Source organism: Notolepis coatsorum (assembly GCF_963971535.1).
Source record: "Notolepis coatsorum genome assembly, chromosome: 15".
Lineage (NCBI taxonomy): Eukaryota > Metazoa > Chordata > Actinopteri > Aulopiformes > Paralepididae > Notolepis > Notolepis coatsorum.
Genome location: NC_140179.1, coordinates 106282137 through 106308624, shown reverse-complemented (window position 1 = coordinate 106308624; position 26488 = coordinate 106282137). Strand labels below are relative to the sequence as shown.

General features: G+C 48.3%; 1 pseudogene across 1 annotated transcript in view; it reads left to right on the top strand.

The window, feature by feature from the left end:
* The window catches only part of LOC311242175 (zinc transporter Slc39a7-like), a 53956-nt pseudogene that overhangs the window by 199 nt on the left and 27269 nt on the right, over window positions 1-26488 (top strand). The window contains exons 2-9 of the transcript in view: window positions 2715-2834; window positions 16820-16842; window positions 19948-20116; window positions 20720-20800; window positions 22361-22427; window positions 23306-23370; window positions 24552-24674; window positions 25052-25248. The product of the transcript in view is annotated as a zinc transporter Slc39a7-like (transcript). The remainder of the gene's footprint in view (window positions 1-2714; window positions 2835-16819; window positions 16843-19947; window positions 20117-20719; window positions 20801-22360; window positions 22428-23305; window positions 23371-24551; window positions 24675-25051; window positions 25249-26488) is intronic.

Here is a 26488-nt window from a genome sequence, read left to right as displayed (position 1 = left end):
TAAATGTATAGATGTAGCAGTACTGTCTATCTGTATGTCGTGTGTGTCATAAATGTCCTGATGAATTGAAAATGGGGGACCCTGATGTAAACAAGACGAAAGTTTTTCTCTGGTCTGCATCCCCTTAACAATTGTGTGTATTGAGCTGTACTGTACTGTACCCATTCTGCAATCTGTTAATAAAGTTTTCAATCAATCAATCAATCAATATCCGGCTTTTGGTTTTCAGAAAGATCTTTCAAACTTGTTACACACCTCTCGCGATATTACGATATGTGTCGCGGCTTCACGGAGGAAAGGAACGAGATCTCGCGAGGTTTCCACCACTCGACGCCACGTCTCTGAGCAGCAGCAACACAGACAGACAGACAGACCTGCTGCTCTAACTGCACATCACACACATCTACTGAACCCTGCAGTAGGAGCAACACAGCTCACACACAGGTGAGCACCGACGCCGACCCTCTGTGTTCAGCAGGACCTAGTTAACACCTTGCTGTTGTTGTTGTGAGCGAGTTGTTGTTAGCGAGCTAACGTTAGCCAGCGAGCTAAAGATGCTAACTCCGTCAAAGTGCTGATTCCAAAAAGAGGACACTCTGCCTCGAGATACCTAAAGTGGACATGTCTGGGCAAAAGAGGACGTTTGGGTCACCCTACCATACACAACTATATTATTATATATATTATATATGTACAGGCATATCTGGTCAATAAGTTAACGTTAGCTACGTCACGTCAGCCGAAACTAGAGTTCCTATCCTGCCCCCCCCCCCCCCCCCCCCACCAATGTACAGTTTCTTCCCTTTGATTGATTGATTGCAAACTTTATTAACAGATTGCAGAATGGGTACAATACAGTACGGCTCAATACACACAATTGTTAAGGGGATGCAGACCAGAGAAAGACTTTCGTCTTGTTTACATCAGGGTTCCCCATTTTCAATTCATCAGGACATTTATGACATACATGACATACAGATAGACAGTACTGCTACATCTATACATTTATGACATACCAGATTTACTCATACAGTATTGTTTGTGATACAAAAAGCGTCTAAAAGAGAGTATATACATTTGATGTAGAAACTGTACATTGGAGGAGGTTGGTGGGTTCTTCCCTTTCGGATGTATATATTTTTTACGATCTCTTTTTACTACACAGTTCTGTCTATCTGTATGTCATGTATGTCCTGATGAATTGAAAATGGGGGACCCTGATGTAAACAAGACGAAAGTCTTTCTCTGGTCTGCATCCCCTTAACACTTTAACTGCCGAAGGTTAAATTCATGATATACCATCCCTTGCCAGCTCTATTTGTCTATGGAGAAGTTCCCCTTCTTTGCAGGGCTATAACTTTTTAAATTCTATTGCTAGATTGCCATTATTAGGGCCCATTCAATGTCCTATATGTATTGTTTAGGGTGTATGAACGTTAAACTTTTTCATTCACATATTCATACTAAAATATGATCTAAAGTATAAGTATGTTTTCATCTCTTTCTGCAGCTTTCTCCAGAACTTGATTTATAGCCCCAAATGCATTATATTGATGATCAATACAGTTTGGTAGCGATCGGTGCCAAATGAAAAATTTCAAATGGACGTGCTTCTAGAAGTTTCTACGTATCATCTGATGATGACCGGATGGGCGGGGGATCGTTTATAATTCCGTGGGCAACGTTATACCATTCATCTAATGTGGGTCAAATGTTCATCATAGCAGTTAGTGTCGAACACGGTAATACTACACGCTAAAACTCACCCCAGTCTCCGCGGGGTGAGTTCATTCATTCATTCGTTCAAAATGTAACTCAATGACCAGAAGTTAATAGAGTCAACGGAGTATTGACGTTTCATCAAATGGTAGAGACAATGACTCACCGTATGTATAATCCGTGCCACCTGGCTCTAACGTAAAAACACATTTCAATATTAAATCCAGCCTGTTTGTTTCCACACTCTGCTCTCTCCACCATCATTTAAGACTAAATTTCTTGCTCATTTGAAGGTAAAACGCCACCTACAGTCTAACGAGGCAGTACTGTTATATCATTACCTACAGTCTAACGAGGCAGTACTGTTATATCATTACCTACAGTCTAACGAGGCAGTACTGTTATATCATTACCTACAGTCTAACGAGGCAGTACTGTTATATCATTACCTACAGTCTAACGAGGCAGTACTGTTATATCATTACCTACAGTCTAACGAGGCAGTACTGTTATATCATTACCTATAGTCTAACGAGGCAGTACTGTTATATCATTACCTACAGTCTAACGAGGCAGTACTGTTATATCATTACCTACAGTCTAACGAGGCAGTACTGTTATATCATTACCTACAGTCTAACGAGGCAGTACTGTTATATCATTACCTACAGTCTAACGAGGCAGTACTGTTATATCATTACCTACAGTCTAACGAGGCAGTACTGTTATATCATTACCTACAGTCTAACGAGGCAGTACTGTTCTATCATTACCTACAGTCTAACGAGGCAGACCCACTGAGCCCATCTATATGTAGATTTGAAACAATCAACCCTAACCCAAGTGGAGCAATCTTCCATTTACTTAGGTATGTATTTTTAGGCGGATTTTCAGAAAATAGGGCTCCGGGCTCAAGAGGTTGTTAACCCACCAACCATACAATGTTTGTGTTTCTTTATTCCTCAACAGTCTCTCCCTCTCCCTCTCCCTCACAGGGGCCGAGATGACCCATGTACGTCTGCTGCTCACGTCTGCAGTGTTGCTGCTTGCTGTCGCTCACAGCCATTCCCATGGCGACCACGGCCACCATCATCACGGCCACGCCCACTCCCATGGCGAAGGCGGTTGCCTAAATAGAAAATGTTCTGGACCTTTCTAAGGCAGATAATCAATCACAACACATGACTCACTAGAGTCAGTAGGCAGTCAGTTTATACACGGTTTCAACTTGGCAACATAAACATTCTAAATGGACAACACGCCTATATTTGATATTAGTAAACACTGCAACATAAACATTCTAAATGGACAACACGCCTATATTTGATATTAGTAAACACTGCACCATAAACATTCTAAATGGACAACACGCCTATATTTGATATTAGTAAACACTGCACCATAAACATTCTAAATGGACAACACGCCTATATTTGATATTAGTAAACACTGCAACATAAACATTCTAAATGGACAACACACCTATATTTGATATTAGTAAACACTGCAACATAAACATTATAAATGGACAACACGCCTATATTTGATATTAGTAAACACTGCAACATAAACATTCTAAATGGACAACACGCCTATATTTGATATGAGTAAACACTGCAACATAAACATTCTAAATGGACAACACGCCTATATTTGATATTAGTAAACACTGCACCATACACATTCTAAATCGACAACACGCTTATATTTGATATTAGTAAACACTGCAACATAAACATTCTAAATGGACAACACGCCTATATTTGATATTAGTAAACACTGCACCATAAACATTCTAAATGGACAACACGCCTATATTTGATATTAGTAAACACTGCAACATAAACATTCTAAATGGACAACACGCCTATATTTGATATTAGTAAACACTGTGTGGCAACCCCAAGCCACCCCTGGGCTTGGTGATTGATGGGCGCTATGTGGCGACCCAATGGCTGGGCGCTGCCCATGTTTGGGCGTCCGCTTCCGGACGCACCTGTCACTAAAGACCCATCAGAGTGATTACGTGATTAGCGAATCACGGCGCGGTGCGCCTGTTGGGGAGGGGGGACTTAATGGAGCCGAGGAGCCTCCTCTCAGCCCCCCGTAGCAGCGCAAGGCAAAAGGCCACAGAGCGGAGACGCCGCCCGGCCGACAGATTACCGCCAGCAAACCGTTATTATTTGAATAGAAAATAAAGAGCATGATTTTGGGAACTGCAACCTGTCTGTGTGTTGTTTATTCTGCCACCCCTACACCTGGAATTGCCACAGTGGTGGAGAATGCGGGCATAGTCTACTGGCAATCAGGGGTGCGGAATAAACAACAATAGACTTTATCGAAGTAGAATAAAAGAAATTAAAAAAGAAAAATATATATTTAATAACAAAAAAAAAAAAGCATGGACGCGCTGGTGCAGCAGCTCGTACAGGCGAGCATGGAACAACAGACCCGGCACGAAGAGGCCCTGCAAGAACAGAGGAAACAGACGGGGATGATCCACGCGGAGCTCCAGCGGATGGCCTCTCACCGGCGGGAGGAAGGGGCCGCCGGGACGCGGCCTAACCCCGGGCGCTTCATCCCCAAGCTGACGGAGCAGGAGGATATAGAAGCCTATCTCCTAGCGTTTGAGCGCACCGCCGGCCGTGAGGGCTGGCCAGAAGACGACTGGGGGGGACTGCTGGCCCCCTTCCTGTCGGGTAATGCGCAAAAGGCCTACCAGGACCTGCCACCGGAGCAAGCCGAGAACTACACTCGGCTAAAGCAGGAAATTTTGTCCCGTTACGGCCATAGTTTCAAGTTTCAAGTTTCTTTAATAGTTGTCATACAGAAGTACAGAATACTTTTGTACAAAATGCTTCTTACTGTTGCGCTCCAGAGACTGTGCATGACAAGATAAGTATGAAATAAAAACATAGTAAAAATTAGAAGTAAAAAAAGAGGTCACAGTGTTCAGTTTTTGACATATGTACAATGTTCGTAGACGTAGTTACCATACAATATACAATACTGTGCAGTGTACTAATATACAATACAATACAATAGTCTAACGATACAATACATAGTCTGCAGTCCCGTGCGCAGCGGTTCCATGACTGGGTGTATGACGCACAGGCCTCCCCGCGCTCCCAGATGCACGACCTAGTCCGCATAAGCCGAGCCTGGCTAATGACTGACCCCGGAGGGCCCACGGTCTTGGAACGGATTGTTATGCACCGCTTTGTCAGAGCCCTCCCCTATGACACGAAGAAGCAGGCGAGTCAAGCGGACCCCCGCTCCGTGGAGCAGCTGGTGAATATTGTGGAGGCCCACCAGGTAACGCGGGAGTTACTCAAAGGGGGGCGAGGGGAAAAGCCAGAGCGGCCGAGAACAAGGAGGGGTCCTGACGAGCCCAGCCCAAGGGGCCGGGTAGGGAACGCAGGTGATCCCGAACTACCCCGAAGAAGACCGCTGTTCGACCAGGACCAAAGACGCTGCTATGACTGCGGCGAGCCCGGGCATCTCTCGTGGAACTGCCCAGGCCGGGATGTGTCCATGCCATCGGCGGCAGCTTCAGACCCCCGCGGAAAGACGTGCAATTATGGCGCAGCCTGTTGGGCCCATAAGGAAACATCGGCAACACTTTTACCCGTGCGCGTCAACGACAAAGATGCCGTAGCGCTCCTGGACTCGGGTAGTGTCATAACGCTGGTTCAGCCCCATTTGGCACACTGCGACGCAGAGGCTCCGCAAGTGTCAGTGTCCTGTGTGCACGGGGACACAAAGTTGTATCCTACAGCGCAGATCACCCTGACAACCACCAAGGGGGTCTGCTCGATGACAGCCGGCGTCATACCTAACCTGCCGGTAGCGCTGCTGATTGGTCGAGTCTGCCCCCTGTATCGCCAGCTGTGCTCAGCCGTCATCTCCCCGCGCACCCCACCCTCTACGGGTAAACCGAGGAAGAGGAAAGGGTTATGTCAGCCGAAGGTGTGTGCTCTGAACGTAACGGGGAGTGAGACTGAGACGGCATCAGATGTAGGTGACGACGCGCCGGAACCCCTGAATATACCGGGGAGTGAGACAGAGACGGCATCAGGTGTGGGTGGCGACGCGCCGGCGCCCCAAGCGGGCCCCGAGACGGATAGCAGTGACGAGGACCCATTTGCGGAGTTTCCCCAGGCGGACGAGGTGGGGAGGGACCTGGCGGGTCAGTTCGGAACGGCCCAGCTGGAAGACCCAAACCTAACGCAGGCCCGGGCGAATATCAAAACCATAGATGGAAATCCAGTGGAGGGGGTGAGTAACCTGTCATATCCTCACTTTGCAATAAAAAGACAATTGCTGTACCAAGTTGTAAAAAAGAATGATGAGGTTAGAGATCTATTGCTGGTGCCGAAATTCTTTATTCCCACTGTACTCCAGCTAGCGCATTCACATATCCTCGGAGCGCACCTGGGCGTGGACAAAACCATGGAGCGCATAAGGGCGCGTTTCCACTGGCCGGGCATGAAGAGAGCGGTAGAGGACTACTGCAGGAGCTGCCCAGAGTGTCAACGCGCAGCACCAAAGGTACAATATAAAAATCCTCTGATCCCGCTGCCCATCATTGAGACCCCCTTCTCAAGAATTGCCCTCGACGTGGTGGGCCCGCTAGTCAAATCGTCCCGAGGCCACCAGTATATACTGGTAATCATAGATTATGCTACCCGTTACCCCGAAGCCATCCCGTTACGCACGGTGACGGCCAAAATTGTGGCACGGGAGCTCTTTCATTTGTTTAGTCGGGTGGGAATTGCCGACTCTATTCTCACTGATCAGGGCTCGTGCTTTATGTCGCGGGTCATGAAAGAAATGTGCAAACTAATGAAAGTGGAACAGCTGCGAACCTCCATATACCATCCACAGACGGATGGGCTGTGCGAGCGCTTCAACAAAACCCTGAAAAGCATGCTAAGGAAGGTGATGGAGAAGGATGGGAAGAATTGGGATCAGTTGTTGCCCTTTCTGATGTTCTCTGTGCGTGAGGTCCCACAGGCTTCCACTGGCTTCTCGCCATTTGAGCTGCTCATGCCCGCAAGCCGCGGGGTCTCCTGGACATCGCAAAGGAGATTTGGGAGGAACAGCCGTCGCCCCACCGGTCTCTCATAGAGCATGTGCAGGTAATGAGAGACAGGATGAAGGCGCTCTGGCCAGTGGTGAGAGAACATATGCAACAGGCCCAAGACGCACAGAAGCGCATTTATGACCGGGGCGCACAGCCACGGGAGTTTAATGTGGGGGACCGGGTCCTAGTACTGGTACCGACAGCAGAGTGCAAATTCCTAGCCAAATGGCAGGGACCCTACGACATAATCGAGAAGGTGGGTCCCGTCAACTACAAGGTCCACCAGCCCGACCGTAGGAAGCATCGACAGTTATACCATGTTAACCTGTTGAAGAAATGGCATGCCCGGGATGTGTTGCTCTCGCCCCCCCCTCTCCCCCCTTTTGTGCAGCAGGTGGCAGAGGCGGCCGATGTTCCCATCGGGGAACAGTTGTCCCCGACCCAACGGCAGGAGCTTCGGGAGCTGGTCCAACAGAACCGGGACGTGTTTTCGGCCACGCCGGGCCGCACCACATTGGCCCAGCACCACATCATTACCAGCCCGGGAGACAAGGTAAAGCTGAAGCCCTATCGTATCCCAGAGGCAAAAAGAGAGGCCGTCAGAAGAGAAGTGCGGGTCATGCTGGAGATGGGAGTGATTGAGGAGTCTCATAGCGGGTGGTCCAGTCCTATTGTTTTAGTGCCGAAACCCGACTCAACAACCAGGTTCTGCAATGATTTCAGGAAGCTTAATGACATTTCAAAGTTTGACGCCTATCCCATGCCTAGAGTGGATGAGCTCATTGATAGACTGGGCCTGGCCAGGTTTATCACGACACTAGATCTAACGAAGGGTTATTGGCAAGTCCCTCTGGCCCCCGCCTCGAGGGAGAAGACGGCTTTCTCCACCCCAGACGGGCTGTTTCATTATAAAGTTCTCCCGTTTGGCCTGCATGGGGCGCCATCTACCTTTCAGAGGCTGATGGACAGAGTACTACGGCCCCATCGGGAGTATGCAGCCGCATATCTCGATGACATTATCATTCACTCATCAGATTGGGACACCCACCTCCAAAAGGTGAGAGCGGTGTTGGGTGCCCTCCGGGAGGCGGGTCTCACCGCCAACCCAAAGAAATGCAGGCTGGGACTAGAAGAGGCAGAGTACCTGGGGTTCACAATAGGCCGGGGCAATGTAAAACCGCAGAAGAGGAAAATTGATGCGATAAGGGAGTGGCCTCGCCCTTTAACCAAAAAGCAGGTCAGGACGTTTAATGGGCTAGCGAGCTATTACAGGAGGTTTATCCCTAACTTTGCTGCTCGCGCTGCTCCCCTCACAGATCTGACCCAGGCGCGGCGGCCGTTCACGGTGAAGTGGACACCGGAGGCGGAGGCGGCGTTCGAGGACCTCAAGACTGCCCTCTGTTCGGGACCAGTGCTGATCTCCCCGAACTTCGACAAGGAGATGACGGTACAGACAGATGCATCAGAGGTGGGACTGGGAGCGGTCCTCTCCCAGCAACTGGAGGGTGAGGAACATCCAATTTTATATGTGAGCAGGAAGCTGCTGCCACACGAGCGCAACTATTCTGCGGTGGAGCGCGAAGGTCTGGCAATTAAGTGGGCACTGGAGACGCTCCGTTATTATCTGCTGGGGAGGCGCTTCACGCTGGTGACGGATCACGCCCCCCTCGTCTGGATGGCTAAGACAAAGGGGACCAATGCCAGGGTGACTCGATGGTTTCTGGAGTTGCAATCATTTAACTTTTCTGTCATTCACAGGTCAGGGGTGGCGCATGGCAACGCAGACGCCCTCTCCAGGAAGGATGCCTGTTGGGCGTCGGACGCTCTTCCCCGACGGTCGGAGCTGGAGGGGGGGTACTGTGGCAACCCCAAGCCACCCCTGGGCTTGGTGATTGATGGGCGCTATGTGGCGACCCAATGGCTGGGCGCTGCCCATGTTTGGGCGTCCGCTTCCGGACGCACCTGTCACTAAAGACCCATCAGAGTGATTACGTGATTAGCGAATCACGGCGCGGTGCGCCTGTTGGGGAGGGGGGACTTAATGGAGCCGAGGAGCCTCCTCTCAGCCCCCCGTAGCAGCGCAAGGCAAAAGGCCACAGAGCGGAGACGCCGCCCGGCCGACAGATTACCGCCAGCAAACCGTTATTATTTGAATAGAAAATAAAGAGCATGATTTTGGGAACTGCAACCTGTCTGTGTGTTGTTTATTCTGCCACCCCTACACCTGGGATTGCCACAACTGCAACATAAACATTCTAAATGGACAACACGCCTATATTTGATATTAGTAAACACTGCACCATAAACATTCTAAATGGACAACACGCCTATATTTGATATTAGTAAACACTGCAACATAAACATTCTAAATGGACAACACACCTATATTTGATATTAGTAAACACTGCAACATAAACATTATAAATGGACAACACGCCTATATTTGATATTAGTAAACACTGCAACATAAACATTCTAAATGGACAACACGCCTATATTTGATATGAGTAAACACTGCAACATAAACATTCTAAATGGACAACACGCCTATATTTGATATTAGTAAACACTGCACCATACACATTCTAAATCGACAACACGCCTATATTTGATATTAGTAAACACTGCAACATAAACATTCTAAATGGACAACACGCCTATATTTGATATTAGTAAACACTGCACCATAAACATTCTAAATGGACAACACGCCTATATTTGATATTAGTAAACACTGCAACATAAACATTCTAAATGGACAACACGCCTATATTTGATATTAGTAAACACTGTGTGGCAACCCCAAGCCACCCCTGGGCTTGGTGATTGATGGGCGCTATGTGGCGACCCAATGGCTGGGCGCTGCCCATGTTTGGGCGTCCGCTTCCGGACGCACCTGTCACTAAAGACCCATCAGAGTGATTACGTGATTAGCGAATCACGGCGCGGTGCGCCTGTTGGGGAGGGGGGACTTAATGGAGCCGAGGAGCCTCCTCTCAGCCCCCCGTAGCAGCGCAAGGCAAAAGGCCACAGAGCGGAGACGCCGCCCGGCCGACAGATTACCGCCAGCAAACCGTTATTATTTGAATAGAAAATAAAGAGCATGATTTTGGGAACTGCAACCTGTCTGTGTGTTGTTTATTCTGCCACCCCTACACCTGGAATTGCCACAGTGGTGGAGAATGCGGGCATAGTCTACTGGCAATCAGGGGTGCGGAATAAACAACAATAGACTTTATCGAAGTAGAATAAAAGAAATTAAAAAAGAAAAATATATATTTAATAACAAAAAAAAAAAAGCATGGACGCGCTGGTGCAGCAGCTCGTACAGGCGAGCATGGAACAACAGACCCGGCACGAAGAGGCCCTGCAAGAACAGAGGAAACAGACGGGGATGATCCACGCGGAGCTCCAGCGGATGGCCTCTCACCGGCGGGAGGAAGGGGCCGCCGGGACGCGGCCTAACCCCGGGCGCTTCATCCCCAAGCTGACGGAGCAGGAGGATATAGAAGCCTATCTCCTAGCGTTTGAGCGCACCGCCGGCCGTGAGGGCTGGCCAGAAGACGACTGGGGGGGACTGCTGGCCCCCTTCCTGTCGGGTAATGCGCAAAAGGCCTACCAGGACCTGCCACCGGAGCAAGCCGAGAACTACACTCGGCTAAAGCAGGAAATTTTGTCCCGTTACGGCCATAGTTTCAAGTTTCAAGTTTCTTTAATAGTTGTCATACAGAAGTACAGAATACTTTTGTACAAAATGCTTCTTACTGTTGCGCTCCAGAGACTGTGCATGACAAGATAAGTATGAAATAAAAACATAGTAAAAATTAGAAGTAAAAAAAGAGGTCACAGTGTTCAGTTTTTGACATATGTACAATGTTCGTAGACGTAGTTACCATACAATATACAATACTGTGCAGTGTACTAATATACAATACAATACAATAGTCTAACGATACAATACATAGTCTGCAGTCCCGTGCGCAGCGGTTCCATGACTGGGTGTATGACGCACAGGCCTCCCCGCGCTCCCAGATGCACGACCTAGTCCGCATAAGCCGAGCCTGGCTAATGACTGACCCCGGAGGGCCCACGGTCTTGGAACGGATTGTTATGCACCGCTTTGTCAGAGCCCTCCCCTATGACACGAAGAAGCAGGCGAGTCAAGCGGACCCCCGCTCCGTGGAGCAGCTGGTGAATATTGTGGAGGCCCACCAGGTAACGCGGGAGTTACTCAAAGGGGGGCGAGGGGAAAAGCCAGAGCGGCCGAGAACAAGGAGGGGTCCTGACGAGCCCAGCCCAAGGGGCCGGGTAGGGAACGCAGGTGATCCCGAACTACCCCGAAGAAGACCGCTGTTCGACCAGGACCAAAGACGCTGCTATGACTGCGGCGAGCCCGGGCATCTCTCGTGGAACTGCCCAGGCCGGGATGTGTCCATGCCATCGGCGGCAGCTTCAGACCCCCGCGGAAAGACGTGCAATTATGGCGCAGCCTGTTGGGCCCATAAGGAAACATCGGCGACACTTTTACCCGTGCGCGTCAACGACAAAGATGCCGTAGCGCTCCTGGACTCGGGTAGTGTCATAACGCTGGTTCAGCCCCATTTGGCACACTGCGACGCAGAGGCTCCGCAAGTGTCAGTGTCCTGTGTGCACGGGGACACAAAGTTGTATCCTACAGCGCAGATCACCCTGACAACCACCAAGGGGGTCTGCTCGATGACAGCCGGCGTCATACCTAACCTGCCGGTAGCGCTGCTGATTGGTCGAGTCTGCCCCCTGTATCGCCAGCTGTGCTCAGCCGTCATCTCCCCGCGCACCCCACCCTCTACGGGTAAACCGAGGAAGAGGAAAGGGTTACGTCAGCCGAAGGTGTGTGCTCTGAACGTAACGGGGAGTGAGACTGAGACGGCATCAGATGTAGGTGACGACGCGCCGGAACCCCTGAATATACCGGGGAGTGAGACAGAGACGGCATCAGGTGTGGGTGGCGACGCGCCGGCGCCCCAAGCGGGCCCCGAGACGGATAGCAGTGACGAGGACCCATTTGCGGAGTTTCCCCAGGCGGACGAGGTGGGGAGGGACCTGGCGGGTCAGTTCGGAACGGCCCAGCTGGAAGACCCAAACCTAACGCAGGCCCGGGCGAATATCAAAACCATAGATGGAAATCCAGTGGAGGGGGTGAGTAACCTGTCATATCCTCACTTTGCAATAAAAAGACAATTGCTGTACCAAGTTGTAAAAAAGAATGATGAGGTTAGAGATCTATTGCTGGTGCCGAAATTCTTTATTCCCACTGTACTCCAGCTAGCGCATTCACATATCCTCGGAGCGCACCTGGGCGTGGACAAAACCATGGAGCGCATAAGGGCGCGTTTCCACTGGCCGGGCATGAAGAGAGCGGTAGAGGACTACTGCAGGAGCTGCCCAGAGTGTCAACGCGCAGCACCAAAGGTACAATATAAAAATCCTCTGATCCCGCTGCCCATCATTGAGACCCCCTTCTCAAGAATTGCCCTCGACGTGGTGGGCCCGCTAGTCAAATCGTCCCGAGGCCACCAGTATATACTGGTAATCATAGATTATGCTACCCGTTACCCCGAAGCCATCCCGTTACGCACGGTGACGGCCAAAATTGTGGCACGGGAGCTCTTTCATTTGTTTAGTCGGGTGGGAATTGCCGACTCTATTCTCACTGATCAGGGCTCGTGCTTTATGTCGCGGGTCATGAAAGAAATGTGCAAACTAATGAAAGTGGAACAGCTGCGAACCTCCATATACCATCCACAGACGGATGGGCTGTGCGAGCGCTTCAACAAAACCCTGAAAAGCATGCTAAGGAAGGTGATGGAGAAGGATGGGAAGAATTGGGATCAGTTGTTGCCCTTTCTGATGTTCTCTGTGCGTGAGGTCCCACAGGCTTCCACTGGCTTCTCGCCATTTGAGCTGCTCACGCCCGCAAGCCGCGGGGTCTCCTGGACATCGCAAAGGAGATTTGGGAGGAACAGCCGTCGCCCCACCGGTCTCTCATAGAGCATGTGCAGGTAATGAGAGACAGGATGAAGGCGCTCTGGCCAGTGGTGAGAGAACATATGCAACAGGCCCAAGACGCACAGAAGCGCATTTATGACCGGGGCGCACAGCCACGGGAGTTTAATGTGGGGGACCGGGTCCTAGTACTGGTACCGACAGCAGAGTGCAAATTCCTAGCCAAATGGCAGGGACCCTACGACATAATCGAGAAGGTGGGTCCCGTCAACTACAAGGTCCACCAGCCCGACCGTAGGAAGCATCGACAGTTATACCATGTTAACCTGTTGAAGAAATGGCATGCCCGGGATGTGTTGCTCTCGCCCCCCCCTCTCCCCCCTTTTGTGCAGCAGGTGGCAGAGGCGGCCGATGTTCCCATCGGGGAACAGTTGTCCCCGACCCAACGGCAGGAGCTTCGGGAGCTGGTCCAACAGAACCGGGACGTGTTTTCGGCCACGCCGGGCCGCACCACATTGGCCCAGCACCACATCATTACCAGCCCGGGAGACAAGGTAAAGCTGAAGCCCTATCGTATCCCAGAGGCAAAAAGAGAGGCCGTCAGAAGAGAAGTGCGGGTCATGCTGGAGATGGGAGTGATTGAGGAGTCTCATAGCGGGTGGTCCAGTCCTATTGTTTTAGTGCCGAAACCCGACTCAACAACCAGGTTCTGCAATGATTTCAGGAAGCTTAATGACATTTCAAAGTTTGACGCCTATCCACAGCCCTCATTGCGGTCACAGAGGCACTTCACTTAGCAAAAGCGAAAGGCCTCTCCTCTGTCCTGATTCTCCTAGATCTATCTGCAGCCTTCGACACAGTCAACCACCAGATCCTCCTTGCGGCCCTCGCAGGAATGGGAGTGGCTGGCTCTGCGCTGACATGGCTGTCATCATACCTCAATGACCGCTCCTACCAAGTGTCATGGAGAGGGACCCTGTCGGCCACCCGCCCCCTGCGGACGGGTGTCCCCCAGGGCTCGGTTTTAGGACCCCTTCTCTTCTCCCTCTACACTAAATCACTGGGTAACATTATCACGTCTCATGGCTTCTCCTACCATTGTTATGCCGACGATACTCAACTCTTCCTCTCCTTCCCTCCCTCAGATATCCACGTCTCTGTGCGGATCTCGGCCTGTCTGTCCGACATCTCAGCCTGGATGACGTCCAACCACCTCAAACTGAACCTAAGCAAAACAGAATTGCTCCACCTGCCGGCCAAATCCTCCCCCCTAACCGACCTTTCAATCACAGTCGAGAATGCACCTGTGACTGCGTCCCCGACCGCCAAGAACCTTGGTGTTGTCCTCGACGACCAGTTGAACTTCTCTGCTCACATCGCAGCGACGACCAGAACCTGCCGATTCCTCCTGAGCAACGTCAGAAGGATACGCCCCTTCCTGACAAAAGAAGCCACCCAACTCCTCGTCCAATCAACAGTCATCTCCCGCCTCGACTACTGCAATGCACTGCTCGCTGGCCTCCCGGCCACTGCCACTAAGCCTCTTCAACTCATTCAGAACGCAGCGGCCCGCCTGATCTCAAACCTACCGAAGTCGGCCCATGTCACCCCACTTCTTAGGGACCTGCACTGGCTCCCCATTGCTGCACGAATCCGCTTCAAGGCCCTCGACCTAGCATACCGTGCGGCAAAGGGAACCGCTCCCGCCTACCTCCGGTCAATGGTCTCTAACTACACACCCTCAAGACCCCTACGCTCTGCATCTTCTGGCCGCCTCAGACCTACTCCTATCCAAGCTCCGGGAGGGTCATCAAAGAGAAGTCGCCTATTCTCAGTCCTTGCCCCACAATGGTGGAATGAACTACCCACCCCAGTTAGGACAGCCGAATCACGTCCAATCTTTCGCCGTCGACTAAAGACGCACTTCTTCAACCATTATCTGAATTAAAAAAAAAAAAAAAAAAAAAAAATCTAACCCTAACTAACCGTACTGTCATGCACTTGTCCTAATAAACTAACCTACACTGTAGCCAGTGGCGGCCGCTGGGTTTCGCCACTAGGGGGCGCTATACCAAACATATACCAAACATGTACAGTACAGTACCACGCAACACTCATTGCCAGACGTGAGCGATTCGACTCACGCTCACGGCAATGAATCGGCTCTTATGAACGAGTCGCTCAGCTGTTACTACAACAACACACAACCAGTCAAATAAAGTATAGTCTAGACTCTAATTCACAACTTGAAACACAATATATAAATAGAAAAGTTAGAAACAAAACTCGCCCGTCTACAAACACAGGCAGATCTCTCCCTCTCTCCTTCTCTCTCTCACACACAGCGCGACGTGGAATCGATTCGTTACACAATCAGACCTATTATATACCAAGAATAACTTCAGTATGAGTACAGGGCTGTACACATATTTTGCATATTGTTAAACGAGCCAAGGCTAGCTATTAAACTATCGATATGAATCGAAAATCTGGGACCCTGATGTAAACAAGACAAACGTCTTTCTCTGGTCTGCATCCCCTTAACAATTGTGTGTATTGAGCCGTACTGTATTGTACCCATTCTGCAATCTGTTAATAAAGTTCTCATTCATTCATTCATTCATTCAAACATAGACGATATTGAACAAGCCATAATCCACGTATTTTCAATCCGAGAGAGCTGCAGTAGTTAAATCAATGAGCCATCGAGATAGTCAGTGTGGTAAGTAACGTTATTATTGCATCCAAGATTGATACAGATACAGAGAGAGAGAGAGAGAGAGAGAGAGAGATAGACTCACTGTTTAGTTGAACGTCCAGGGCCAAGTTAGCAGTTAGCCAAGTGTTAGCTCAGCTGAGCTCGTTGCCACAACACTCAACAAGTACACCTTTGTCCATTTCCGCTCGAACAGACTGCAAAACTACCTGGCGTTCTATCGCCATGCTCTAAGACAAACTCTAACCTTAACCAACTTTGAAAGAGTGCCTAAGCTTAAGAACTTGCAGTCACGGCACGGCAAACAGCTGCATGCATCTCACAACAACACAACTATCTCGAAGCTAGAAATTGGATTCGGCCAATCAGATATCGTCTCTGTGAAATTCTGCCATGGAAAGAAATACTGGCGTCGGCCAATCAGAGAGCGTCTCCGCGAAATGCGGCTATGGAAAATCCTTCACGGAAGTTCACGCTGCTGGCTAGACCGCTTCAAATCGCGCTCGGATTCCAACATAATAGTCATATTTCAACGCACAACGCCGTATGCACTGATTGGCTGTGACGGAGACAGCGATCAAACTGTGACGCGCACGCAGAGCGCTATCGCGTATTGCCCCCGAGAAATACGAAAAAATAAAAAAAATAAAAAAAACGTGATGTCACTTCCTGCTCTGGAAAACGGTGTTTTTTTAATTTAGATAATAACGTTATATTGTGCATTGGAAATACAAACATACTTAAAATGAGTAAATATTATTAATTTTAAACATGTTTATATTATTTATAGGGCTATAAAACACAAAAACGAAAAAGTTTTATTCTCTTCTTCTCTGATTTAACAGCAGCTGGCCAGCAGGTGGGTCGGCGCCCTAGCGCCCCTAGTGGTGAGCCGCCACTGACTGTAGCACTCAACACTTTGATGAACATTGTTGCTCAGCTGATAGAGTTGTGCCCTTCCTGATGGCTTGTCGTACAGAACTTGTAAGTCGCTTTGGATAAAAGCGTCAGCTAAATGACTAAATGTAAATGTAAATGTAAATGTAGAGTGGATGAGCTCATTGATAGACTGGGCCTGGCCAGGTTTATCACGACACTAGATCTAACGAAGGGTTATTGGCAAGTCCCTCTGGCCCCCGCCTCGAGGGAGAAGACGGCTTTCTCCACCCCAGACGGGCTGTTTCATTATAAAGTTCTCCCGTTTGGCCTGCATGGGGCGCCATCTACCTTTCAGAGGCTGATGGACAGAGTACTACGGCCCCATCGGGAGTATGCAGCCGCATATCTCGATGACATTATCATTCACTCATCAGATTGGGACACCCACCTCCAAAAGGTGAGAGCGGTGTTGGGTGCCCTCCGGGAGGCGGGTCTCACCGCCAACCCAAAGAAATGCAGGCTGGGACTAGAAGAGGCAGAGTACCTGGGGTTCACAATAGGCCGGGGCAATGTAAAACCGCAGAAGAGGAAAATTGATGCGATAAGGGAGTGGCCTCGCCCTTTAACCAAAAAGCAGGTCAGGACGTTTAATGGGCTAGCGAGCTATTACAGGAGGTTTATCCCTAACTTTGCTGCTTGCGCTGCTCCCCTCACAGATCTGACCCAGGCGCGGCGGCCGTTCACGGTGAAGTGGACACCGGAGGCGGAGGCGGCGTTCGAGGACCTCAAGACTGCCCTCTGTTCGGGACCAGTGCTGATCTCCCCGAACTTCGACAAGGAGATGACGGTACAGACAGATGCATCAGAGGTGGGACTGGGAGCGGTCCTCTCCCAGCAACTGGAGGGTGAGGAACATCCAATTTTATATGTGAGCAGGAAGCTGCTGCCACACGAGCGCAACTATTCTGCGGTGGAGCGCGAAGGTCTGGCAATTAAGTGGGCACTGGAGACGCTCCGTTATTATCTGCTGGGGAGGCGCTTCACGCTGGTGACGGATCACGCCCCCCTCGTCTGGATGGCCAAGACAAAGGGGACCAATGCCAGGGTGACTCGATGGTTTCTGGAGTTGCAATCATTTAACTTTTCTGTCATTCACAGGTCAGGGGTGGCGCATGGCAACGCAGACGCCCTCTCCAGGAAGGATGCCTGTTGGGCGTCGGACGCTCTTCCCCGACGGTCGGAGCTGGAGGGGGGGTACTGTGGCAACCCCAAGCCACCCCTGGGCTTGGTGATTGATGGGCGCTATGTGGCGACCCAATGGCTGGGCGCTGCCCATGTTTGGGCGTCCGCTTCCGGACGCACCTGTCACTAAAGACCCATCAGAGTGATTACGTGATTAGCGAATCACGGCGCGGTGCGCCTGTTGGGGAGGGGGGACTTAATGGAGCCGAGGAGCCTCCTCTCAGCCCCCCGTAGCAGCGCAAGGCAAAAGGCCACAGAGCGGAGACGCCGCCCGGCCGACAGATTACCGCCAGCAAACCGTTATTATTTGAATAGAAAATAAAGAGCATGATTTTGGGAACTGCAACCTGTCTGTGTGTTGTTTATTCTGCCACCCCTACACCTGGGATTGCCACAACTGCAACATAAACATTCTAAATGGACAACACGCCTATATTTGATATTAGTAAACACTGCAACATAAACATTCTAAATGGACAACACGCCTATATTTGATATTAGTAAACACTGCAACATAAACATTCTAAATGGACAACACGCCTATATTTGATATTAGTAAACACTGCAACATAAACATTCTAAATGGACAACACGCCTATATTTGATATTAGTAAACACTGCAACATAAACATTCTAAATGGACAACAAGCCTATATTTGATATTAGTAAACACTGCAACAGGAAATACACCTGGGTCCAATCTGTTGCCTAGCAACGCACTGCCACTGAGCCCATCTATATGTAGATTAGAAACAATCAACCCTGAATATAGACTCTCAGATATACAGATATACAGCAAGTATGTGAACAGGAAGCTGTAACGTTGCAGTGAGGTGACCGAGTGCAACCCTGTGTGACACAGTTCCCATAATAAGCAGACAACCCAAACCACAGCAACACCATGCAGCGTAACACCATGTCACTTACAGTATGTTGATGTTAAAGAAACACGCCAACATTATGGGAAACTATGGGATTATGTGCTCACCGTCTTCTCCAGAGTCAGACAAGAAGATAGATACCAGTTTCCTCTCTGTGCGTTCAGTAGAAAGCTATCTGGCTGCAAGCTAGCCTAGCTTAGCACAAATTAATGGAGGTGGATTATGGATCATCTAGCCGAGTTTAAGACTCTGGGAAAGGTGTCCCAGGTCAGTTCAGTTAAAAAGTCTTACATTTCATTTGCACAGGTATTACATTTTGGTTGGGCTGTCGGGAGATGAAATAATATAAAATGTATGAAATGTTGTTTATTGCGGGGCTACCAGGAGCTTGTCTGGTGACGGCTTATATGGAACATGCAATAATTTAAATTGGTGCAGCTCCCAGTTCAGTGTCGCTATGTGTTGTTGTTGTTTTGCTAGCATTGTCATGGTTCGCTCTGAGTGGTATTAAAAAGGTCTTAAAAAGTCTTAAATTGAACTTGCAGATACCCTTCATATGACATGGTAAATACAGCCTGTGCAAATAACCCCTATATTTCCTTTTTCTTTTCTGGTTCATTCCCATTAATTCTCATATATTCCCATGGAAAGTTTCAACCTTTGAATACAACCCTACAGGTACAGTATATACATGTCTGCCTAGTGACCCCAAACCAGTGGTCTCTAAGGCTACACCGCTGAGTAAAGTACTCCGTATCGGACTACAATCAAAGGTTATGACTCCGGTATCGGCAGCATGGAAACACGGGTTTGATGTGTTCAAGCTCACCTTTCTGAATCCCTGTGTGGATGAGGGTGGAGGAGAGGCTAGCATGCAGTTTGATTAGGTTTTTAAAGAACATTTGTACCTTAGGTAAACACACTAAATTGTATTCTATGCTTTTATCCACCAATGATAGCCATGACCATAATACATGCTTCAAGTAGTCGCTTCACCCTACCTCTGCCTAGAACCAACGCTCTAAAGAAAACTGCAATGTATAGTATAGAGCCATAACATACTGGAATAGGATCCCATTACATATTATACGGACGGAAAACAAGGACAGTTTCAAAAATAAACTTAAAGGAGCCATAATCCGGAAGGAAATCAATATATGTCATCATGCATGAGTGTAGCTGCAGCCATGTTATCCAAACTCCTTCTGTTTACTTTGTGCTTTTTTTAAAGGTATGGTGAAATGGATTCACCTATGACCTTTTGTTTTATTTTCTATTGATTATGGATGTGATATATGACTGAGTTACACTGAATGTTTCATATTTGTATGTGTTTATCTGTGAGGACCCCAGGAGGAATAGTCAACACGTTGATGATGACTAATGGGGATCCTAATAAACATAAACATAAACCCTGGTCTCTTTGTTTACCTCTCTAGGCCATTGGAGCCACTCTGCTGATCAGCGCCGCGCCCTTCCTCATCCTCTTCCTCATCCCGGTCCAGTCCAACACGGACAAACACCAGAACCTGCTGAAGGTGCTGCTCAGCTTCGCCTCCGGAGGACTTCTGGGAGACGCCTTCCTCCACCTCATCCCCCACGCTCTGGGTAGTAATAATAATAATAATAACTTTATTTGTATAGCGCTTTTCATTAGGGCTGGGCGATATGGAAAAAAATTATATCGCGATAACTGAGTGTTGTTGTAGCCGGCGGGTAAATCGCGATTTTTAAAATTTGTTTGTCATGACAAACCAATTACATAATCCAACATATGTGTAAAGGCACAACATATTCCAGTTAACGGTATATTCTTTTAATGATTTGTTACGGCGTAGTCGTTCTATATGAATTGAAAATGGGGGACCCTGATGTAAACAAGACAAACGTCTTTCTCAGGTCTGCATCCCCTTAACAATTGTGTGTATTGAGCCGTACTGTATTGTACCCATTCTGCAATCTGATAAATAAAGTTTTCATTCATTCATTCATTCAGTCAATACTTCCATGCGTATAAATTGAGGAAGCGAGCGAGTCCGCGGTGGATAGGGGGGCGGGTCACGTGGGGGTCGCGGCCAATCAGAGGAACCCGGAAACCGAATTCCGGGTACACGCAGCCTGGCCCTGTAGTGCATCAAGCAGTAAACACAAATAAAGTTTATTATTTATTATATGATCTGTTTGACCTTTTCCTCTCGTTTGTTCTTGCAGCACCACATTCTCACACAGGAGATGAAGGACCTGGCCACTCACACGCCAGTGAAGAGTCACATGACCACGGCCACGCCCACGGTATGGAACTGTTATTGGATCGAGTGGTAGAGGTGTAACACTCTCTCATTTAACCCTTTAGCATCCGCAGAGCTAATGATGCTAATGATGGAGCATCGCCGTCGGTAAAGGGCTAACCTTCTGTATTGTCACAGTGAAAGGGTTAACCGGCTGTCGTGTGGCAGTGAAAGGGTTAAAAAACAAATGGATAAATAAAACTCTTCACTAATAATAGTAAAAAATAGTACTAACCTGTTTACTACCAAGTCTCACGGTATAGTCCTCCCTGTTGAGAAATATTGCTTAATTATCTAATGAAGGTTGCAACACTGAAACGTGGGAAGGGTCGTAATTCCTTGTTCCTGCATGTTTTAAACCCTGGATCTCCTGTAGAATAGAATAGAATAGAAATACTTTTATTATCCCGAGGGAAATTTGGCAAATCGCTCGACATTAAACATTTAGACAGAACAGGTCACGAATAAGAATAACAAAACAAATCAAAGGGATTTTTTTCAGGGGGGGGTGGTAGGCCCCCAAAACTACTAGTAAGGCGGTTGTTAGTATCGGTGCATTTCTCTACACTGAGCTGAAATGAAATTATTGCACATAAATTAGGTGAATAAATATTAACAAGGTGATTGATTGAATGAAAACTTTATTAACAGATTGCAGAATGGGTATAATACAGTACGGCTCAATACACACAATTGTTAAGGGGATGCAGACCAGAGAAAGACTTTCGTCTTATTTACACCAGGGTCCCCCCTTTTCAATTCATAGTGAATTGTAAGTAAGGGTGCAATTAGCACCGTGCAATCTATTCTTTGTGGATCTAGCCCTGAGACTTGTTACGCGCGATGCTAGTCAGTCTCGGAGTTGTCTCGGAATGGATTTGGTTTCTGCGTCTCCGTAGACCGCGCTGCACCACCGGTTTAATGTCTTAGTGAAGATTGATTTATATGAAAACCGATTTATGTATAATTTAGCTATAATTTAGCTGATTAAAGCAAACTTTAATAAAAAAAATATATATATATATATATATATATTTTTTTTAAATATATTTGTTCTGGAGGGGCGGGGCGTCCGGTTGGCGGTGCAATGGTAGGGGAAACACTGAGGTTGTAAAAACAACACAAGCAGTGTAAACAAATAAGTCAATATAATTTACTATCTAACTACCGGTAACTGAAAAAATACAGTATTCACATAAGGTGCAGTATGCATAAGGTAGTGTTATAATTTACTATCTAACTAACTGAAATATACAGTATTCACATAAGGTGCAGTATGCATAAGGTAGTGTTATAATTTACTAATTAACTAACTGAAATATACAGTATTCACAGTATCACAGTATTCACATAAGGTGCAATATGCATAAGGTAGTGTTATTGTCCTCCTTTGGTTCCTATTAGTTCTAGTTGGGTGTCTGGCAGCAGTCCCTGCCCACTGTTGTGGAGCCTGATGGCCGCTGGTATGAAGGACTGGCCGAGGCGGTTAGTTGAGTGTCGGGGGGGGTATGAGTCTGTGGCTGAGATGTTATTCATACAGAACGTCTCTCCTGCTTCTCCACAGGCGCCGCTCACGACCATGACCGCTCCGTCGGCCTGTGGGTTCTCTGGGAACACAAGTCATTCACATGGTAGGTCTCTGGGAATCAGACCACGTGAGCGGATCGGCGCGGCCGAGAAATCCGCTCTTCGCTCTTTAAAGCTTGGTCCGCTCCGCTAATCACTCATGTTGACCCCGCCCCCAAGTCGCTCTCCGCTCGCTCCCCGCTCACCTTGAATCGAGAGCTCCCCGCTCCCCGCGCCAGATCGCTCGGCAGTTTTTTTTCTTCTTTTTTTGGAGCATGGTGTAAATGAGCTCAAACTACAACAGTCTACACCCCCTGGGCCCCTTAACAATTGTTTGTATTGAGCCGCATTGTAATTGTAGCCATTCTGCAATGTTAAATAACGTTGTTTATCCATTCACTATCTCTATTAAGCGATGATAGGCTAGCCGAGCCACAATGCTATGGTCGCTGCCATTAACGTTAGCATGTAAGCTAACGTCAACAACAATGGCGTCGATACTTTTTCTAACTGGATTGAGTGTGGGCGTCTCTACAGTGACAAAGCCTGAACGAACAGCCTATCACAGGTTCACCCTTCTCATTGGTTGAAAATGGCCTTCATGTTTGTACATCGCCATCTGTTGCTTTGGCATTGTACTGCATGTATATATTACATCAGTGTTAAACCACTGTGAGCGGCCTGGAGTGGATTGGAGCGGAGGAGAACTCTCGCTCCGGACGTCGCGCCGACTCATTTTAAAACCCACTCCTCGCTCACGTCAAAACCGGCCGCTCCGCGCCCCGCGCCGCTCGCGCTCCGATCCGCTCACATGCACTGCTGGGAATACAAGTCATTCACATGGTAGGTCTCTGGGAACACAAGTCATTCACATGGTAGGTCTCTGGGAACACAAGTCATTCACATGGTAGGTCTCTGGGAACACAAGTCATTCACATGGTAGGTCTCTGGGAACACAAGTCATTCACATGGTAGGTCTATCTGCTGGGAACACAAGTCATTCACATGGTAGGTCTCTGGGAACACAAGTCATTCACATGGTAGGTCTCTGGGAACACAAGACATTCACATGGTAGGTCTCTGGGAACACAAGTCATTCACATGGTAGGTCTCTGGGAACACAAGTCATTCACATGGTAGGTCTCTGGGAACACAAGTCATTCACACGGTAGGTCTCTGGGAACACAAGTCATTCACATGGTAGGTCTCTGGGAACACAAGTCATTCACATGGTAGGTCTCTGGGAACACAAGTCATTCACACGGTAGGTCTCTGGGAACACAAGTCATTCACCTGGTAGCTCTCTCTGCTGGGAACCGATCTATTCCTCTCCTCTCTATTCTCCTCTATATTCTCTCCATTCCTCTCTTTATTCCTCTCCTCTCCATTCCTCTCTCTATTCTCCTCTATTCCTCTCCTCTCTATTCCTCTCCTCTCTATTCCTCTCCTCTATTCCTCCTCCTCTCTATTCCTCTCTATTCCTCTCCTCTCTATTCCTCTCTATTCCTCTCCTCTATTCCTCTCCTCTCTATTCCTCTCCTCTCTATTCCTCTCCTCTCTATTCCTCTCCTCTATTCCTCTCCTCTATTCCTCTCCTCTCTATTCCTCTCCTCTCTATTCCTCTCCTCTATTCCTCTCCTCTATGCCTCCTCCTCTCTATTCCTCCTCCTCTCTATTCCTCTCCTCTATTCCTCTCCTCTATTCCTCTCCTCTATTCCTCTCTTCTATTCTCCTCTATTCTCCTCTCTATTCCTCTCCTCTATTCCTCTCCTCTCTATTCCTCTCCTCTCTATTCCTCTCCTCCATTCCTCTCCTCCATTCCTCTCATCCATTCCTCTCCTCTCTATTCCCCTCATCTCTATTCCTCTCCTCCATTCCTCTCTTCTATTCTCCTCCTCTCTATTCCTCTCCTCTATTCCTCTCCTCTCTATTCTCCTCTCTATTCCTCTCCTCTTTTCCTCTCCTCTATCCCTCTCCTCTCTATTCTCCTCCTCCCCATTCCTCTCCTCTATTCCTCTCCTCTATCCCTCTCCTCCATTCTCCTGCACTCCCCCATCCAACATCCCCTCCTCGTCCAATAGTTGCTGAATGTCACTACATCTGAGCCCATTTCAAATTATATATTTGTTATGGTTGCTCTTAGCGAAGTAGCATTAAATGATGCTTTGTGTTTGTCCTTCCATCGCCAGCCGCTCCCAAGGCAAAGGAGAGCGACGGAGAGGAAGACGAGGGGGAGGAAATGACGAAAGAGGGGAAGGAAGGCAAAGATCAGAAGCCACCAAAGAAAGAGAAAGATGAAGAGAAAAGCCCGGGTGAGGAGATAATTTATTCATCCAACATGTTTTCAGACGGACCTTTTGATCCCGTTCTCAAACAGCTGTTTAGTGAGTCAACTTAGAGACCTTTTTCTTGGTATTATTACTATATACAGTAGTAATTAATGTACATGCTGTCATCCTGAACGCAGACTTCAGTGTTTTTACACTAATGTCTAACTGAATTATAAACCCAACACTTTTAAGAACTGAAAACATAAATAAAAACAAGCATTAACACTGATGCACCTTTTAGTAGACAGAAGGCACTTGAAACAGTTTCATACTTTACTAGATAGTGTAGATAATACTCTCTTAAGTCTGCAGCTGTAGCTCTTGTGCGTCTCATTGGCTGATTCTCTCACTAACTATAGACATCAAGGTGTCTGCGTACCTGAATCTTGCGGCCGACTTCACCCACAACTTCACCGACGGCCTGGCCATCGGGGCGTCCTTCCTGGTGGGTCCTGCGGTGGGAACGGTCACGACCATCACCATCCTCCTGCACGAGATTCCCCACGAGATCGGAGACTTCGCCATCCTCGTCCAGTCCGGATGCACCAAGAAGAAGGTAACGGTTCAAGCAGTAGCTGTGGAGCAGAGAGCAGTGTTTCTATCATCCAGGACACAGAGCTGTGGTGCAGAGAGCAGTGTTTCTATCATCCAGGACACAGAGCTGTGGTGCAGAGAGCAGTGTTTCTATCATCCAGGACACAGAGCTGTGGTGCAGAGAGCAGTGTTTCTATCATCCAGGACACAGAGCTGTGGTGCAGAGAGCAGTGTTTCTATCATCCAGGACACAGAGCTGTGGTGCAGAGAGCAGTGTTTCTATCATCCAGGACACAGAGCTGTGGTGCAGAGAGCAGTGTTTCTATCATCCAGGACACAGAGCTGTGGTGCAGAGAGCAGTGTTTCTATCATCCAGGACACAGAGCTGTGGTGCAGAGAGCAGTGTTTCTATCATCCAGGACACAGAGCTGTGGTGCAGAGAGCAGTGTTTCTATCATCCAGGACACAGAGCTGTGGTGCAGAGAGCAGTGTTTCTATCATCCAGGACACAGAGCTGTGGTGCAGAGAGCAGTGTTTCTATCATCCAGGACACAGAGCTGTGGTGCAGAGAGCAGTGTTTCTATCATCCAGGACACAGAGCTGTGGTGCAGAGAGCAGTGTTTCTATCATCCAGGACACAGAGCTGTGGTGCAGAGAGCAGTGTTTCTATCATCCAGGACACAGAGCTGTGGTGCAGAGAGCAGTGTTTCTATCATCCAGGACACAGAGCTGTGGCAGATTCCTGTGTTCATGAGCCTGGATCCCTGCTTGAGATTGAACGGTTTGAGATAGGGTTGCAAATTGTAAGCACGTTCCTTACTCGATCATTGGTAACGTTAACGATCAATAACCCATTAACTGGTTCTGCACCAAAAACGAGTATACTCGTTTTTATGATCGTTATTTATTTCTTTTATTCGCTATATTCGCATATTCGCATTTGGCTGCTTGGTGCGCATGCGCGGTGACACCAATGGCGGAAATACACGGCTCGCTCTGTAAGTACCACTCGCTTTGTAACAATGATTTAAACTGTTTATTAGCAACTCCGAGCTTCCAGACCCCACTGTAAAGCTGTGTTAAACCCATATTGTACGCTGGGTATCTTTGAAATTCATACCTGATATATTTTTGACACACCCCCACCCCCGCGTTCACGCTTGGTTGGTATTTTCTAAAGTGGTCGCACCCCATCAGCAAGTGACTGCGGTCACAAAAGCCCCAGGCTTGCAAACCACCGTCACGAAAGGGGCTGGCTTTGT